Here is an 18,140-nt window from a genome sequence, read left to right as displayed (position 1 = left end):
AGGAATAGTAGCTGGGAAAGATCACAGAACTTTCTTGCTAAGAGAAGAGCTTGGCCACAGACAAGGGAGAGCCTCTGAAGAGTTGTGGTTTACAAATATTTTTTCTGGGGATAACAAAAACAATACCCTGAAAAGGCTGGGTAGTAGCTCAGAGCTAGGCTAAGACTGCAGAGATAATGAGCAAGGAACAGATAGGAGATGTGAAGGAGGCCCTGGTAACCAAATGGGATGTGGGGCCCAAGGAGAGGAAGTGGTATAGCCCAATTCAAAGCTCTGTGGCTTGACTAGCTTCATGCTACTCACTGGGTCAGGCAGAGGAGGAGGCAGGGGCAGAGAGAGGATATCTGACACGCAGAGCTGACTAGTGGCTAGTCAACTTTATTACTGTTTTTAAATTCTCTGCCCAAATCACAGTGAACTGCTCATTGTCTCACCCCTAATGCACCACTGGAAGGAGGCACAAGTTTGGGAACACAGTTTTATATACATGCATGGCGCATGGTAAGCACTCAAAGTGCCTAGGAGACATGTGGCAGTGGGATGATAACTACAGAGGCAGCTGGATATACAGTTTTGAGGAGAGGTCTGGACTGGAGATATAAACTGCTAAATCATTAATGTAATTTAAATGAAATTAAAGCCACACAAGTAGATCAACAAGGAAGAGTATGGAGTGAGATGAGCAGAGGGCTCAGGCTAATGTCTCATAAGTGTTACTGAACTAAAATGAAATGAAGTCATCCTAGAAGACCATCACCACACAGTGGAACTCACTACTTTACATGGCAATCAGCTCTAGTTTGGGACTCCTTCAATTCTAGAACATCCTTCCTTAATACTAAACTAAAACCTATCTCTTTATATTTTCTACCCATGAGTCCTTAGAAACTAGAGAGTGAGACTTCCAACTCTTCCCTACAGAATACTTCCCAGATCTAAGGGCCCAGGAAGCTTCCCCCAGAGGTCCCTGCTCAGCTCCTTCCAGAATTCCACAGGAGATACTGGACTATGAGTCAGGACTTATCCAACCCACCTTCATTCCTAGAGGGCAGAGCTCCTGGACCTTTTTCAGGGTATCAGATACCCAGAGCCACACATGCTCTTTAACCTCACTTTACATCAACCTGTAGTCAATCTAAACAATCTAAAGGCACACTTCCCCTTTCTGGAATATATACAACAGATTTCTGAGCTTAAATTACAGATCATTAGTATCAAATGCCATGGAGTAGTCAAGCAAGATGAGACCTGAGAAAAACCTAATGAATTTGGTATCAGTGGGTTGGTGGGAGCAGAAGGCAGCACGCAACATGTCAAACAAGGATTAAGAGATAAGAAAGTGGAGACCACACTGTAAGCTCCTTTTTGAGGAAGTTTGGCAGTAAGAATCCAGTTAAGATGATTGGTTCCATCAGAGAAAGATCCAGGGCAGTCCAGCCTTCCCTCCATTACTCCATTATTTGACAGACTCTGAGAGGAAAATGATCCCCATATTTCAGGCAGTATAGTAAGGATTTACTTTTCTGAGACCTGAGGTATCTTACTTGAAGGGGAGGTTCCTCTCAAATATCCAGGCGGCGCAGGTACATTAACTACAACAAGTCAATTTCCCAGAAGGCAAATTCTGGCTGAGACCAAGATGAAGTAATATGCAGGGAGCACATCCCCATGTGGGAACCGAGGACCAAGAATGTAAAGAGACTAGGTAAGGCTTTTTTTCTGTTTTTTTTTAAAGATTTTATTTACTCATGAGAGAGAGAGAGAGAGAGAGAGGCAGAAATATAGGCAGAGGGAGCAGCAGGCTCCTTGAAAGGAGCTTGATTCGGGACTTGATCCCAGGACCCCGGGATCACCACCTGAGCCAAAGGCAGACACTCAACTGCTGAGCCACCCAGGTGTCCCTAGGCAAGGTTCTGAAGGATGAAAGATAGGCTTAGGAGCTAAAGTGTGGTTGCTTAAGGAGAACTGTATTGTCTAGATAATTTTATTTCCTTCTATTTTTCTTTCATGTTCCTTACCCTTGTTATTTGTGAAAATGCTTGCTGAGCTCAGCTATTTTTGAAAAATCATATTAAGGTCTTGTGAGTGAAGGGGGTCACCAGAAGCAGCAGAATGTGCAAAGGAAGAGGTCAGGGGGACTGGCCAGCAAAAAGCAGGGGTCCTGGGCTACCTATCATATGAGCTATTCCCAGTGCCTCAATTCTTTGAGATGTACCAGGAGCCCTACTGGCTGTGGCTACCCTTGGTTGGGGGTGCAGGCAGGGGTGGGGGGGGCTCCCTCTTCAGCAAGATTTCAAAAGTAGCCATTTCTACCCAGGTAGGAAGGGTCTAGCACAGTAGAATCTTACCTGATCCTCTCAGAGGAGGACCCATACCAGAGAGGCCGTGTCAAAGACAGAGGAGACAGACTGTCAGGCTGGTTGGTCAGCCTCGGATGAGGCTCAGCAGCGACCCTGAGTGCTATCTGTACCCCATGGCTGACTGAAGCAGAGGAGGACGGGACTATAATTTTCACTCAGCCTCTAGTACTTGCAGGGACACATGCAGTTTGCAGACTCACAGGCATTTAGGTTGTTGAGTCCTCCAGTCTGTGGTTGGTTCTAGCCCTGTGACTCCAAGACACAAGCAGTAGAGATGTAGCATGGTCCAGGCCCATCTTCACAAGAGACTCAGAGCCAAATGCCAGAACTTGAACTTCCAGATGCCTCATAGGAAGACAGCTACGCATTTCTATGACAGAACCCTACCCAGCTTAGAGAGCACCAAGAGAAGCCATGGAAGAGGGTAGGTCAGAGTAGTCATCATCCCCTACATAAAATAGGAAAGCAATGCCCAGAGAAGAAAAAGGATTTGCTCAATCACATAACAAACCAAGGGGAGAACAAGAAGTAGGATCTCAGCCTTCTGACTGCATAAGGCATCAGTCATGCACATGCACTCAGAGCTCTTTACAGTCCCCAGGGAGGTAAGGGCTGGGGCCTTAGAGAGGCAGGTAGCATGGTAGGCATGGCGGTTACTGCTCAAGGTCACACCTGGCTCCAAGGTTCTTAGGAGCCTAAGGCTAGGGTCTGTAGGTACCATGGGGTACATGGTTCCATCAACTTGTAAAGGAAAAGGGCAAAAGCCCCACTGGCACAAAGGGTCTGAATGCTGTGAGTTCCTACCAGATACTGATCCCAGGAAAAGAGCCACTGGCAGTGAGCCCTGAACTAGCCTGCGGGCATGAACGTGCAGGCAGGTTTATGGTGCCCAGGTCTCTGTGCAGCTGGAATCACTGGGCACAGAGCTCCGCAACTGCCCAAACATCATCTGGCCATGCTTATTACTGCTGCCCAATGAAATTTTATGCACCAAGTCCACAGGTGTGATTTCCCCTTCTTTATGAGGGTCGGAATGACATCACTGATGGCCAATAGAAAAGAGCCAATTATGTCCAGGCCATAAAAAGGAATGAGATTTTTTCAACCAAATCAAAACTTCCTTCAGCTTCATGAATGCAAGGGGCCCCCTTTAAGGAAGGCCCCCCCGCCCCAGTCCTGCCGTTGGCTCTAAACCGAGGGATTATGATCACTTTCCAAATACTATGGGGCCTAGGGCTACAAAGGGGCTCCACCTTCAGCACTTCTCATGTGACGCTGCTCTTATCACACTGGGCCCTAGGGTCATCAGCACAGAACATCAAACCCTGCTCAAAGATGCCTGAGTAGCTCCTCGCTACTTCTAACTCCAGGCAAGAGCTAGAAAAGATGGGGTATTCCTCAAGTTCCCTCATTACTCCTTCCAAATAATAAAAAAAGGAAGCAGAGATCCCGCCCCCATTTAGAAAGAAGAGTGGGAGGAAGAGGGGTACAAGAAACTGCCCCCCTCCAACAAGTATCAGGCACAAAGCATAAGGGACCCAGCCCTCCCCACCCACCCCTCATCCAGCCCCACCACCTGCAGTCCAGCGTTTGGGCTGGGCCCAGACAGCCCTGATGGCAAACAGGTGTGAGCAGCTCGGCGCCAGCCAAGGCAGGGGACTAGCTCGTTAAGGGAACACCACCCTCGCTAATGGGTAGGGGCAGGATGAAGCCATTGTGAACAGGAGCTCAGCTTTGAAGATTAGGTGAAACAGAGCTGGGGGGGCTCTGCTAGAACCGCTAGGCTTGGGTTGAGGAGGCCAGCAGCATCCATGGAGGTCTGACAGACAGACTGGCAGACATCAACAGCCATGACCAGCAAGAGCGCAGGCACCAGTGCTGGCAATGGTTATGCAGCCTATTCCTTCTGTGCTTTTCTAAGTCTGAGGGGCAACTTGATCCCAGGGAGATACAGGCCACTCTCACTTTTAGCAGACTTGAGCCCTTAAAGAACAGGAGGTCAGCTGAATCTGGAGCCGTACGTGATCTCTTTTCTGCTGCTCTGGGAAGGCCGTGAGACCCAGATCTTGAAGTAATGTAGGCTGTGATTCCTGGTGTCCAAAAGCTCGAGGAGGCACATACCGCTCACCTACAACGGCAAACTATTTTATCCCATCTGATACGTAGAAACGGAGGAGTGTTAAGGAACAAAGAAAAGAGGTGGGAGAGAAAAAGGCTCGGCTCGGTCTTCTTCCAAGTCACAGTTTCACCACGGAGGGAGGGAAGGCCCAGCCTGGGGAAGGAGTAGGCCAACAGACCCAACCAATCAGCCAGATGGATGCTCCTGCCAAAGGGACACCCATGAGGGGGAGTGGGGTTTACTTCCATGTAGGCTCCCTACGTTTGCTCATTCTGACACAAACGTGCCCACAGAATGTTGTCGCCGGCTGTCCTACGTTTCAGAGATGCCGTGTTTCCTCGGCCTCGGGAAAGGTCCTGTTTCCACTGGATCCCAGTCTGGGAGGCGCACCTAGTCAGAGTCTTGCTGGCCGGTGTGATGAGCGTGCACCCGGCACACGCAGGCTGTCCCAGGCGAGGCAGCACTTAGCTAGGGACGCAGCTCTTTGTCTCTGTTTCCGTTCCCCCCCACCAGAGGAGATAAACAGACCCTGAGTGATAAACGGCCCGCCTTTCACGATCACTTTTCCTCAAGTTGAGGAGAGTAGCTAGTGATGGATGGGCTGGAATTTGGTTATCGGGAAGGGCTGTCAGCCAGAGGTGCCTATCTCCTCCCCCACTACGCAGGGCATCATTACACTGTGGCATCGAGGTAAAATATGAGCAAGGGGAGGGAAGGAAGAAAGAGGGGAAGGCTGGGCTTCCACACGGAGCAAATTGAGCTACAATGAGAGCGGGCACAAGGCTGGGACGTTAGTTATCTGCCACGACACCTTTATCTCTGCGCAAATTGGTCCTTCCTCCTCCCCCACCGCATCCTCTTGTACAAACAGAGGCAGGCACAATACTGCAATAGCATAGTAATTTAACCCGAATTAGTGAGGGGGTCAAGCCAGGAAATAGGGGTTTCTCATTTCAACAGGTTCCTTAGTCTCTGCTCTGAACCACCTACATTGGGGGGAGCAGACTCATAATCGAATTCACTCACTCGGCCACTGCTGACGTATAAAAAATTAATGCTTGAGCCTCCTGCTTATCAAAGCTGGTTAGTTTCCGTCTCACCTGCGAGATGCACCATGGCAGGAGACATGGCCTGGGCCACCCGTGGCAGGCTGCACACTCGGGACTTTCAGACAATGTAGGGATCGGCAAGGTCAGGAAGGGAGACAAAAGTGCTGCCCGAGACAGCAGCCCCATGCCGGCAACCCCTCCTAGAAGCCTAGAGGAGAGGGTGCAGGGTGTGGTGAGGGATGGAGGCCAGGGGGGCTGGAGAAGGTGATCACATAAAGATGATCCTGGGCAGTTCAAGAATGTACCTCAGTCTCCAGACAGAAGCAGCATTCTGGCTCCACTCTCCACCTGGAGATGTCCAGGGTGCTTTGAGAGGGGTGTCCAGTAACCCCTCTCTGCCCCTTAAGTAAACAGACACACACACACACACACACACACACACACACACACACACAGTTGTGCTGAAACTGAGGAAGCCAATGGCAGCACTGATGGCAACAAGGCTAAAAGAGCCAGGAGTAGAGGAGTCAGGCCCATTCCCTAATGGCTCCCCCACTGCAGACCCCCAGAGCTAGATGGGGGTGGGGGGGAGGAGGGAGAGGGCAGTACGACCCCGCCCAGCACACGGCTCTGCTGCACCAAGAGACAACTTGGTCAAGTGCCCATGTGTCCTTGAGCAAGTTACGTCACGTCCATGCCCTGCTCTGTGAAGGTCGTAGGAGCTAGCCAAGGGAAACACATTCATACATAAGCACTCATGAAGTGCTGGCTATAAGGAGGTCAGCTGTGACCAAACCTGCAACAGCCTTTAGAGAGGCTTCCAGGCCACCTGCCTTGAGAAGACAGTGCCTTAGTCAGGAAAAATACACCAGAGAAACTTTGCTAGGGATGACACAGAGAGGGAAGTTCTAAAACCACTGAACAATTACAAAAAAATGAATTCCAAGAAGCCTGGGGATGAGAGGAGGAGTTGTGCATGGAGGAGGCACCTCGGAACTCATTCTCCAAATCTAAAGAATCAGTACACAAATTGGAGGGAACAAAAGTCAAGGCACCAAGACATTAAATGGGAGAACTTTCCACCTTAATTGTCACCACATACTTAAGGGCATCACTGAGACCCAGGACCCTCAAGGGCAGAAACCAATCAAACCTGATTCCTAGATTCAGGGAGATTCCAAGACCACCCAGAAGATAATCACAGCATGAAACATAAAGATCACCTTAGGAAAGATAAAAGGGCCATCCCATTTCTGATGATGGGAGAGCACTGCTGGGGAACATTTACAAACATTCTGCTTCAGTCCCCTCTGTTGGAACACGAACACACATACACACACACACACTCTCTCTCTCTCTCTCCCCTTCTCCCTCCATTCCTTCTTCTCTGCCTCCCCATAGCCCTGGGAGAGCGCCGACTCCTCAGCCCACTTTGCTCTCACACTTGCCCCCATCCTCTGGGACAGCTGCAGGTTACAATTCCAACCACAGGCTTCAGAAAGATGATACACTTGCTGGAGCCTGCGAAGGGTCAGGAGAAAGTACTGTTTGAAATACCAGCGTGACAGCTGGCTCCTTGTCTGTCTCTTCCTCCACCACCCCCCTCCCCAAACTTGTCATGGTACAAGAAGTCTATAAGCAGCCCATCAGCTTTAAATATCAGTGTGCGTGAAGCAGGAGCACGAGAGCGAGGGAGCGGGAAGCAGACAGCGAGTGCCTCTGTCGCCACTGCCTGTCAGGGAACACTAATGAATTTCACCACCAGCAGCCATGCTTCAGATGGGGGGTGGGGCGGATATGGGGGTGGGGAGTTTTCTAGGGAGAACCTCGCAGTATTAAAACATCTTTTCCCAAAGCCCTGTTAATAAATGTCACTGCAGAGCGGAGAACTATGGCCTACCGCTAGGACACCAAAGCAAAGGAGGGGTAGGGACAAGCCTCCCAATGGGAGAATGCTATGTATGAGGCTGGAGGGGGCCAGGTGAGCCCTGTAATTGGGAGGGTGACCACCACGACCCATGGACCAGGACAGGAAGGAAATGCCTCAGGTGGGGGGAGATCACCAGCTGTGCCTTCCAGGCCAGACCTACTGCCCACCCCTTTTCCCATCAACTTCAGCCAATTCATTTCACAGGAAGGCCCAGGGCAAGGGGCTCCAGGGACGCCCTTCCAGATCTAGGGGAGGTGGGGGGAGAGGAAACTGGCACCAGTCCCAGCAGGAAGTACTTCCCCCACAGGTGGCAGGAACCAGAGCTTATCATAATCTCCATTTTACAGATAAGTATGTGGAGGTTGAGTGGGAATGTGACTGCCCAAGATCCTACAACTCCTAAGTACTGGAGTCAGGACTCGAACCAAGGTCTCCTAATTCTAAAGGCCCATCTCTTTCCACAATACCATGTAGCTTCTCTGGGAAGGGCTGATCACCTCATTGCCTCCTGTGTGTCCTCTTCTCCCAGGCCCTGCCCATCTCCCTCCATTCCCTCCCACTGGTACACACACACCTCTGGCCTGGCATAGGCCACAGCTGCCATGTAGCACAGGGCTGGGCTCCAGGCCAGGGTGAATCCAGCCTGGCAAAGAAAGCTCTGGGAGTGAGCCAGGCCATCACTTGGGAGTCTCCACAGCTCAGAGGGCATGGCTGCAGGCATAAGCCTTCCCTCGGGTACCCTCTGCACAGCTCTGATCAGCAGTGTCTGCTCTGGCAGCGACCCGCTGTGCGGGGGCAAATGACATTTAATTTCCTCTTGGTTTCCCTATGGTACAGACGAAAGGCCGTCACCTGCGTCTGGGTCTGGCGGCACAGCTGGAAGTATTCCCAGACATGCTGCTCTGGAGAGTTCCCAAACAGAAACCAGAACACAGGCAGAGCAGAGGGACACCCCACAGGCCAGGCTGCTGGTTGTCCCTGAGAAAACCAACCTCAAATCCCCATTGCCAAGCAGGTACCCAAAGCCTCCAAGAGGCAGTGATACGTAAACGGCACCTCCCTGCTCCACTGCTTGCCAGCCCACTTGCCAACCGTTTCCCCACACAAAGCCCACAAAAATGACCACAAGAAGAACACAAGTGCCACAGACACGCTGTGGAACAGTATAATACACATTTCTCCTGTGCCACAGAGAGTTCAAGAAATCAAACACCTTCTATCTCCCTAGCCCCTCTACAGTGGGAACAGTAAGACAAGCATCTCTCCGGAATTCCCTGAGGCCAACTCCTCCAAGGGAAGGGCACGGTGCCCCACCTGTTGTGACTGCGGGGAAGTGTCAGAGCTGCCACCGGGTCCTGGTGAGAGCTCTTTCCCAGATAGAATGGCAGAGGCCCCAGCAGGAGGCAGGCAGGAGTGGGGGGAGGAGGGGAGCAGATGACAGGAGCTTTCCAGGACACTTTGGTCAGTGTCTCAGCTGATGAGCTGTCCTCTCTTTTGGCCAAGGAAATCAAGAGCTCCTTAGCAGTTTGAGCTGTTTCCAAGATATCTCACTCACCCCCCACTACAGCCTCCACCTGGCCTATGGCCATCTTGACCCTTTGCCTGGGCTGCTTTTGTGTGGCCTACGATGCCCTCTGGAGGCTCCACGGAGAGGCATCTGCAGGCGGTCAGGTTCTGTCGATCTGCTCCGATACACTCAAGGACACAGCTGTTCCCTGAACCCTCTGGATGATCTCCTACGCCCTGATCCCAACACCCTGAACTCCTTCAAAACAGGTAAGCACGTGGCCTACACGGAGTGAACCCTTCCAGGTGGGCATCAGAACAGCCCAGTGGTTTTTAAACTGTGCTCGATGGGGTTCGAGGATTCTAGAAGGGACATCAGGCCACATTGTGGACTGGGGGAATAGGAAGAACGGTAGGGCCTTGCCCCAGCTTCAACCAGAGCAGCTCAACTTTTATATATTTTGTAATGTTAGGCTTTAATATTTTGGTTTTTTAAAAAGTTTCCTGCTAAAAAATACTACCCATTCAGTCTCTCTGCTGTTCTCCTCTGGGTTCTCACGGCACTTGTTCAGTATCTTCCCTACGTGGCGCTCTCACACTCCACCTTACTCAGCGTGCAGGTGGTTTATGCACGTGCGGCTTTCTGTCCTGATCACCTGGTGATCAGTCCTGACAGTCCCTAGCACAGGACTTCCCGGCCCGGAGCAGCTTTCAACAGGGGCTGACTTCAGGCTACTGCTGGAATATACCAGCACCTCCAGCATGCACAGCAGTCCGCACCTTCAGTGGCAGTTTCCAAAAGAATTCCTTGAGAAGAGCTGACATTTACAAAGAAGGGCCTAGTGAAGACACGTGGCATATGCCACTCCTAAATCACCAAATGGGGGCACACCTGCTACCCTCATCCATCACCTAAATCAACCTCAACCTCTGGGGGATCAAAGAGACTTTTCAATGGGCCAATCGTTGGGCAAAATGCAGATATTCCCACAGGAAATATCATTCATTAGAAGTTTCCAAAGCCTGAATGTGGGACCATCCATAGAAACACAAGATGACACTCCTCAGCTGAGTGCTCCTGGATCTGTTGCCTTGCAGAAGAGTCACTAGTCTCACAATTCTGCTTATAGGACAGGAAATGGGTGAAGACCCTTGGCCCCATAAACCAAGCCCCACTGCCTGGGCTCCTTCTCCAGCCAACTCTGGGGAAGGGGCAGGAGGGAGGCAGGGATCTGTGCTCCTTCTAGCTAAAGCCACTTGTTAATAGGCCCTAGATTCCCTTATCCCGGGGGAAAGGAAGGTAGCAATGAGCCCTCTCCCTTGCACCCCCCCCATATGCCTCCCAGCAGGGCCAGGGAAGAGAGCCATTAGTGTGTGCCTCAGCAGACAATGGGGAGGAGAAGTCTCCAGAGCAAAGGACAACTGCAGCAATTAGAATGCAGGGAGGTTCAGAAGCTATTTAACTGGGTGACCCCTGAGGTCGCTGCATCTGACTCCCATCCCTGGATAAATATTGTATGAGAGGGGAGGGGGGAGAGCGAGGGAGCCCTCAGAGTACTGCTCCTCCTTCCACTCTGTTCCCTACCCCACGCGGCTGCCTCCAGCCACACATACCAGGAGCATTATTTACAGCCCTGACAGTCAGAGCAATCACTGTGCTAACCAAGAGGGAATGGACAAAGTCGACTTACCAAAAATTGACTATGGCAATTGAAGAAGAAACCAGGGCTGTGGGGGAAGGGAGCTGGGCCCACACTGAGGTATTCCCCCATAGTCTGACTCCAGCTGGAGCAAATATTTCCCATCACCCCAAAACCACTGGCAGAGTAAATCAGAAAGGGTGCATCCCTCCACCTTTTGAGGGCTTCATAATGTAAAAACTCCTGGATCTCATCACTACCCAGGTGTTCCTTAGCAAAGATGGGAGTCTGAGCTACCTGCCCAGAAGAAGTGGGACTAGCCACATGTCACTTATCCAGCTGCCTCCTCAGCTGACCTCTAGGAAAAGACCACAAGCAGGAGAGTCAGCCATGGCAGAAAGGGGTCAGGCTGGGAGAAGAGGAGAGCGTCTGAGTGCGGGCTGTGCCTTGGCCCCCACATGTGCCACTCCTCCAGTCCTGCTCTAATGCACCCTGACATGCCTCTGAAGACAGAGAGCTGTTTGCAGTCAGCACCGTGATTTGTTAGTAATTATTTCCATGGTGTCACATTGCTGTCACTCTGTTAACAAAGAGACAGGCTGCCTCAGGCTGCCTGCAAGAAAGAATCGCAGAGAAAAAGGCCTGTCAGGCTCTCGGGATTCTCTGGGCGGCTGGCTTTCTTCCCCAAACCAACATCCTTGCAGGCTTTGGAAGAAACAATTTTACAGAACTATCAAGTCTGAGTATGTCACCCTTTAGCCAGGGACACTGAAAATTTATCCCACCCACTCACAGCCATCTTTCCCAAGCCCTACTGAGCTAAGCCTCCTAAGTCCACAGATCATTCAGGCACAGGCCACTACGCCAGCTGCAGCCTGGAGTTCCCCAGCCTTCATCTTCTAAGACCCATACTTCTGGACTCCTCTTCCTCACTGGTGTGTTTGCAGCCTCCCATGTGCTCTTAGAAGCCCAACAACCAGAAACCTATTTTAGACCAAACTGAGGCAACTGCCCCACAGGCATGGGTGGTGGTTAAAGAGAATAGATGGCAGGGCGTCTTCCCTCCTTGAATCTGCCAACTGCAATTCAGGACCAAAGGTGCTCAAGTGTCAATGCCCCTGCAGTCTCCAGATGCCGTGCACCTGTGAGATCCCCACAGACTGCCCCATCATTCCCAGTGCCTGGATCAGTTCCGTATCGCCACAAGGAAAACTAGTGGTTTGCTTTAGCACAGAGTAATGTCTCCATTACCTACCCTGGCTGGGAATTAGAGGACAGATTGGCAAGCGCTGACAAAACAGAGGTCACTCACCTTACAGGCATGGAAAGTTGGAGATTAATTCTCTCCTCTCACCAAGGGAATCAGACTCCTGGAGAGTAGAAAGGATGCACCAATACTGAGGAAACCCTTTCACTGCCAAGCAGCAGCAGCAGGAGAGGGAGACAAAAGCCCACATGCCCTACAGAGGCCTTGTCAAGATGGCAAGAGCCAATGCCACCCAGCTCCTGCAGAACCTCACAGAGGAGCCTGGACAAAACCAAGATTCTTCTGGCACCATGGTCCAAAGCGCAGAGGGCAGTGCTGGCTGCATGCCCTGGAATGTAAACTCCATGAAGGCAGGATGTTTTAAAGGTTTATCTCTTTGATCACTGCTGTATCCTCAATACCTAGAATAGTATGAGACACAGAGTGGGTATTCAACCAACATCTACTGAAAGAATAACTAAATGGGTCAGTATGGCCCAAAGACCACTTCCACAGGCCTGGGGCCAGCTTCTCCCTATCACAGGAGTTCAGAGAAGAGAGAAGCTGGTGCAGATTCCAGAAGAGACAAGAAGGCCACATATCCAAAGGACTGGAATTAGGTTTTAAAGGAGGAGGGAGATTTGGACAAGCTGACAGGCCTCGGGAGATTCTCCTATCAGACTGAACATTCACATACTCATTCGACAAACATGTACCTAAGGGCTAAAGGTATTCAGTTCAACAAAAGGAGAAGGGATAAAGTACACTAAGGAGATATAATGTAACACTATACAGCAATGAAAAGGCTGAATACTAATATATACAACAACCGTGGAGGACTCTCTCGTACATTATGTTAAGCAAAGGAAGTCAGACATAAAAGAGTACATTTTGTATGATTCTACTTATTCAAAGTCAAGAACAGTCAAAATGAACCAAAAGTAATAGAAGTCAGAACAGTGGTTATCTGACAGGCGGAGGGCATTACTGACTGAGGAGGGGCACGAGGCAATTTCTAGGATGATGGAAAAGGTTCTTTATCTTGATCTGGGTGGTGGTTGCACAGGCCCATACTCGCATAAAAACATATGGAGCTGTGCATTTCACGTTTGTATGCTTTATGTACCCTACTGTGCCTGTTTCATACCTTGATTTCTAAAAATATTAGGGGAAAAAAAGAGTTGGGTCTCAAGAGTCACACAAGTTTGTTTTTGTTTTTGTTTTTTTTTTTAAACACAAAAATATCTCACCCGAAGCAAAACATTTTCCAGGAACAGTGGCTCCTTCTCCTTAGGAGTTCAGGAGCAAGTCCTCCAGCCTGCACTCTCTAGCTGCCAGAGGACAGAGGAGCCCAAACAAATGGCCAAGGCCTTGCAAGGTCCAGAAATACTTAAAACACAAAGAAGTACAACCCAAGTCCCAGACCTAGGAGGTAGTAGCAGCCTCTATTCTGTACCAGGTGAGCTGTGGGGAAGCAGAGATGGAACATATGGTTAAGCCATGGCCCCAGCTGGTTCTGAGGCTCTATGAAGCAGCCTGTCAGATACTGCTACAAAGGATAGAACCAGACTTCCAGAGACAGTCCCAAAGAGCCACAGGACCAATTTGTCTTCCTGACAAGCCAGGCAGACACTGGCTGAGCTACTCCAACTCTGGGCCATACAAAGGTCTCAGTGCCTACGGCCCCCCCTGCCAGCAAGGAGGAGGTGATAAGACTCTCACAGATGGTCAAGGGGAGTATAACTCCGAGGGCCCGTACTTAGGCAGCAACACTTGCCTCAGGACACAGTGAAGAGCCATCCAGGCAGCAGCTCTGCAGCAGGCCAAAGCATGGGTACCACACACATCTCAAAGCCTGAGGAGTTAATACACAAATGACTTTATCTTTTATCAGGATTTTAACCAAGCAAAACTTCCATTCCAGGGGTTCCAAAAATCACGGGAGTGCTTTAGACCCTTTGACACCTTCCTAGTGGATGAGATGAGGCCAACATTAGAGTCTTACCACTCAGCCCATAAGTGGTAAGACTTCTGGGTAAAACTGCCCAGAAGGTGGATCACCGGAGGCTCTGCCTGCCAAGGAGGGACCGAACTTATTGATCGGACAACAAAGCTCCTCCCCAATGCCCCTCTAGGTCCAAAATCTTTCCAGAGCAGACTAATTGTCCCAAACTCAGGCTCTAAGGATAAAAGCTGAGCTGCCTACTAACCTGTAGCTCCAGGACCACAAGGAGAAGAGCGGAAAGGGGGCACAGGCAGGGGCCTAAGAGTTCCCATGGACTCCACAGAAACCTGCTTCTGCCCTAGAGACTGCCCATAGGAAATGGATAACCGCACCAAGCCCCTTTACCCTCAGGAGCCCCTTTACCACTAGTGCTAGGCACCAGGACATGTGCCAGAGGGAAGTCTCATGCATCTGTGAGTAGGCTGGCCCCAGAGGCCTGCAAGCTCTCAGGGGGAGGCGGGGCACCCCTTGCTCCTCAGAGCCCAAGAACTCTCGGCCCAAGGAGCTGTCAGGCTAACGAGGCTACCCCACCACCACTCCATCTGAGCGTGGCAGGCTGCACCGCACGACTGGCTTCAGGTGGCTCTTCTTTAATTAATGGCATCCCAGGCTCTGCAGGGAGCTTCACCCTACAATGAATGGCCCTCTCTCATTAGAGGCAGGCCTGCCATGATGTATTCAGGGCGAGGGCCAGGATTCATTTCCCTGTCTGTGGGTTGGGGATGGGAGGGAGGGGAGAGACAGCAGGGAGAGATTTATATCGAGTGACTTGGATTAGCTGCAGCTGAAACATGACCCCATCAACTCAAGCTGCCTTCTTGGGGCTAACCCGATGCACCTCTGCTGACGAGAGGGCTCTAGGGAAGCTGAAGGGAGGGCAGAAGGTCTGGTTCTTGTTCTCTCTGGGCTTAGGCTACAGCTTGAAGGCCCAGAATTCCTATACAACCTCCAGAACACCCTCCCCACCCGCCACACACACTCAGTGTGCACTGGAAGCCAGTCTTGCCCACTGAGAAAGCCTCTTCGTGGCCAGGAAGCTATTGGCCTCCAAACTGTAAGATTGACCATAGCTGGCGGCTCGCTTTCCTAACTACTTTGTGTAGGAAATACCCACCCTCCCTACTTCAGAGGCGGAGTCCACAACATAGTAATGCCCCCATATCTGCTGTCTGGACAGGATCCAAGTACATCCTGCCACAGAACATCTCAGGCTACCCAGCACTAGGGAAAAGGTGGACATTGGCCTGACTCGAAAACATCCTGTCAGCTACTACCTCACTATAGTGAGCCTCTAAGGTCAGGGGATTCTATACAATACTACTCCTTTTCTCCACCTCCCCCTGAGGCCATCTCATTGCGATCACAAGACTGAACAGGGGAACCTGGGGTCTTCTGGCAAAACAGTGTCCACATTTCCAGCATACTTCTCAGAGACTTAGAAGAAAGGCTACCCTGAACGCTGTTATTCATACAGGTGGTTTTAAGCCTAGGGGCTAGGTAGGTGGTTCAGGCTGGCGGCAAACAGCACACAGCCCTACCAACTCCCCCTGTAATATCCTGAATTTGACATTCAGTTTTGCCTGTGCTTGGGATAACAATCATACATCAAAGCCTGTCCTCTATCCATCCTCGGCCCTCTCAGAATGCCCAATTCACTAAAAGAGCTGGAGACTGGGCCCTCACCTGCCCCTGCCAGCCAATCAGAAGGCTGCTCTGCAAGCTCACCACGTCCCTAGGAGGGCCAGGGCAAAATGCTTATCATCTGTACACACACCCACTCCGTATCATCCACAGTTCTCCGTGGCCCTTGTGGGAGAGCATTCATTTACCCTTCCTTCCCTACTCGGAAAGAGATGTAGCTCAGTTCCGCTTTGCTAAGCCCTATTTGGCAATGTGTCTAAACACATGCAAACTTAATTAGTTCAGGAGGGGAGCTCAAGCACTTGCAGTGACAGATAAAAGTATCGGGAAATGAGACAAGTCAGAACTGCCAGGGAGTTCTTACTCAAGCCCCTTCCCCCAGCAGGCTGCTAATCAGAAGTGATATAGCTCAGAGCTGGGACCAACTGGCACACCCATGGGCAAGGGGTAAGGCTTTCATGAGCTTAGTGACATGATGAGGTCCCCCACATGCTTCCAGACATACTATAGGATAGAGGTATCCAAAATGATACTGGAAGTGGTTTCCTTAAAACAGATCTGAGGATTCATTCATTTGTAGCTCATCAAGGAGGCTCTCAGCAGCCCCAAATCATCCCTCACCACACCCCCTGGCCAACCATGCCCCCATACCAAAATACACGTAACAGTCCAGACCTCCACCAACACCACATGGGGTACCAGCAGCCTAGGGTGTCAGAGAACGTCAGCCACTCAGTGCAAACAAAGGAAAGCGGGAAGGGCATCCCCCCTATCATCACAAAGTCATGGGCCATGAAGGGCAGAAGCAGATGGTCAGATGGCATAGTGGTTAAACACGCTGGTTCTAGAGTCAGAATGCCTACCTAGGTTCATATCCCTGCCACAAACTGGTTGTGTTCCCTTGACAAACTTACCTCCCTGGGCTCCAGTTTCCTCATCATTTAAAAAAAAAAAAAAGTTATAAAAAGAATTTATTTCATAGTATTGTGGCAGAATTAAATGAGATGATGTGTAAATAAATAGCACAGCAGACTCCTGATATGATATGTAATAAGCGCTCGATACATGCTATTTTTCTTATGATATAAATGTCCCCAGAGCAATCCCAGCCCTCAGTGTTGGAAGGCACAAATCTCTGAGAAAGGCCTTCAGCCAGCTGAGGACCAAACTCCTCCACGACCCAGGCCTGTGGGCCATCTCACCCAGTACCCACCATGAAGGGAGGACCCGACACCCAGTGCTGGCGTGGGAAAATCCAGGAGCCACCTGGCATTAGCAGCATAGTTCTCCAACCCCTCACACTCAGGTTGGTACAGGAAGGCCCAAGATTTCCTCTCCTGTTCCATTCTCCCTGAATCTACCTTCCATTAATCCTCTGACGTTCTTCCTGAGTACAAATACCACAAGCGCACTCCATTACTTAGCTGTCATTTATTCAACAAACGTTTATTGAACAACTAATAAGTGCCAAACACTATCCAAGGTTATAATGGTGCCCACAATCTAGTGATAAGGACAAGTAGAGGGAGACACAATACAATCTCATGTATAAATAAGTATATGTCCAGACTGCTTTCTTCCAGCAAGATCTCTGCTGCCATGTCAAAGATGGAACCCCTCTACAGAGACATTCCCTGCCTGGGTAGGCAGAGAAGAGAAAAAAATGGAGAAAGAACAGTAAATGCCATGAAGAGCTTCAAGAACACAAGGTAAGGCAAAGAAAGGGTAGGTCAGGTAGGGGAGGCAAGCTGACCAAGCACCAAAGCCATAACAAGTGTCATGTCATTTCTTAAACAAGTTGAGAAGGAAAATTAAATCCGTGCCCACTAAATTAAAACCCACCTCAGCAGGATCTGTGACTATAGCATCAAAGCCCACAGAGTATCAACTCATCTGGCTTTGACAAAAGATGGACACAAAATGATTCTGTCAGGACCTGAGCAGATTTCTCTTCTCCAGTGGGATTTCCACTGCCACTTCAGTTCCCATTTCTCACTGGCTCACTAATCAGGCCCTTTCCAACAAAAGTGATGTGAAGCTGGTTGGGGGTGGGTGCTGGGAGAGAGGGGAAGGGCAGCAACGAGAAGGAGCCATGGCTCCAGGAAACTAGAGTGGGAAATGAAAATATTTGAATCCCTTAGACTTAGTTAAATCTGAAAATGGATGTCAAAATAAGAAGTAAGCCCCATACTAACAAGTTGCGGGTGTCAATTTAACACCACCCTTGTCAGGCTCCTCAGCAGCCTTTACCAGACGCATAAAAAGGTGATGGCTCTGATGAGAGCCATCTGACGAGAGGTTCCAGGAACACCGATAAGCTGTGCACTGTCACGAAGCACTACTTAGGTTTCCTCTCTGGCTGTTTTTATTTTGTTACACATTTAATTAAGAGCCTTCCCAGCAGTTATGTGGACTCCTGCTTCTAAAAGGCAGTCACAAAGCTCTCCTCCCCCCAGCCCCTGCCACCTGACATCTGCTTCCTTCCTGCATATTCTTTTTTAGAGCTTCACTGGTCTTTTCAATACAAACCCAAACCGGCTACCAAAGTCTGCCCAACCCAGCTCTTTTAGAAGCAACGTGGTCTTAGAATTCAATTCTGTGTACCTATGAGTCTACCAATTTGGGCCTCAGTTTCAAATTGTTT

The 18,140-nt window shown here is 50.2% G+C and overlaps 1 protein-coding gene across 8 annotated transcripts in view; it reads right to left on the bottom strand.

Annotated features, from left to right (window-relative positions):
* The window catches only part of ERI3 (ERI1 exoribonuclease family member 3), a 128,637-nt gene that overhangs the window by 64,012 nt on the left and 46,485 nt on the right, over positions 1-18,140 (bottom strand). The window lies entirely within an intron of this gene.

This window comes from Nyctereutes procyonoides, unplaced genomic scaffold (assembly GCF_905146905.1).
Source record: "Nyctereutes procyonoides isolate TBG_1078 unplaced genomic scaffold, NYPRO_anot_genome, whole genome shotgun sequence".
NCBI classification, from domain to species: domain Eukaryota; kingdom Metazoa; phylum Chordata; class Mammalia; order Carnivora; family Canidae; genus Nyctereutes; species Nyctereutes procyonoides.
Note: the sequence above shows the minus strand (reverse complement) of the source record. Positions and strands in the feature narration are given on the sequence as shown.